This window comes from Plectropomus leopardus, unplaced genomic scaffold (assembly GCF_008729295.1).
Source record: "Plectropomus leopardus isolate mb unplaced genomic scaffold, YSFRI_Pleo_2.0 unplaced_scaffold15322, whole genome shotgun sequence".
In the NCBI taxonomy this organism is placed as follows: domain Eukaryota; kingdom Metazoa; phylum Chordata; class Actinopteri; order Perciformes; family Serranidae; genus Plectropomus; species Plectropomus leopardus.
The window spans coordinates 1-1,262 of NW_024616415.1; the positions used below are offsets into that span (position 1 = coordinate 1).

General features: G+C 44.4%; 1 long non-coding RNA gene across 1 annotated transcript; it reads left to right on the forward strand.

The window, feature by feature from the left end:
* The first annotated feature begins 505 nt into the window (after positions 1-505).
* LOC121964348 lies at positions 506-1,262 on the forward strand. The gene is made up of 3 exons (XR_006107344.1): positions 506-792; positions 1,002-1,080; positions 1,226-1,262. It is a non-coding gene; the product is annotated as an uncharacterized LOC121964348 (long non-coding RNA).

A 1,262-nucleotide genomic window follows, 5' to 3' on the forward strand; every position in this document is an offset into this window, starting at 1 on the left:
CGCCCTCCAGTGGCTGTAGGAGTCACAGCAGGAGCAGAAGAGGAAGTCAGCGAGTAGAACACGTGACAAAGCACACGTAAAGTTGTTCAAATATCAGAGAAACACATTCAGGGTGGTGGGCGGCTCATACAAACACGGGACTTTTACCCAGGAGACTGCTGTTTGTGTCCTAAAGTCAACGCTGACTTATTTTACTAACAACGTATCCTAGCATGTGAGTATGTGTAGCATGATACGCTAGAGACACATGTCACGTATGTCATGTGACATGTGTCACGATATATTAGTGAAAAAGTACTCATTTAATGCCAAACATGATGTTTTTTCTAAACCTAACCATGAAGTTTTGTTGCCCAAACCAAAGCGGTACTTTTGGACTGAAACTGTTTCATGACGTCAAGGACGTGTTTAAAACCTCAACTGTTAGGATGGTAAACATTTTGGGGTCGGTTATCTACGTTTTTTGGAAGTGGAAATCGATCTTTGCCGGATTTAGGTACGAGAGTGTTGGAACAAGATCATCAGGTCAAAGACATGAAATAAATGAAAATGCGTCCCTGTCCTCAGAGGACATCAGGGTCCTTTAACGGCAATAAAACAACTTTTACTTTCACATGAAATCAGTGAAACCAGAGGTAGAAATACTTTGTGATCAGTAAACTTCACTGTTTCTCTCAGTTTTCAGCAGCAGAGAGAAAAGTCTCCTGTACCCAGCTGTGTGTCCATGAAGAGTGATCGGTCTCTGGATCGTCCGACTAACTTCAAAGATGGACGCCGTCCTGATGACCCAGAGTAAGACCTTCAAACTTATGAAACAGATGGGCGTGATGTTACACAGATCCTGAATCAGTCGTCCATCCTTGTCAGTGTTGTTTACATCTGATCTTCAATCATGACTGAACACAATGTTTTTAACTCCGTGTTGTCGGCTTGTTTGAGAATCATAAACCTTCTACAGTCGGTGGTTCAATGTGAGCTGATTGTTGATGGTTCCTCCACAGGGTGGACCAGCAGAGCTCAGAGGTTCCCAGTGGTCAGTCTGCCCGGCACCATCAGACACAACTGGACTCCATATTTACGGTCTGTTCATGTCCAACGACGACGTCTCCACCTGTTGTGTTGACAGTCGTCTCCGTGCTGCACTTTGTAGACCAGTGGACTGTCAGTGTGTCCAACGTGGATCTGATGTCTGATTGTGTCCTTCATCTAATATTTTCTGTTCCAGGAGCTGGAGGACAACATCGTCACTTTTGTGAAGAACG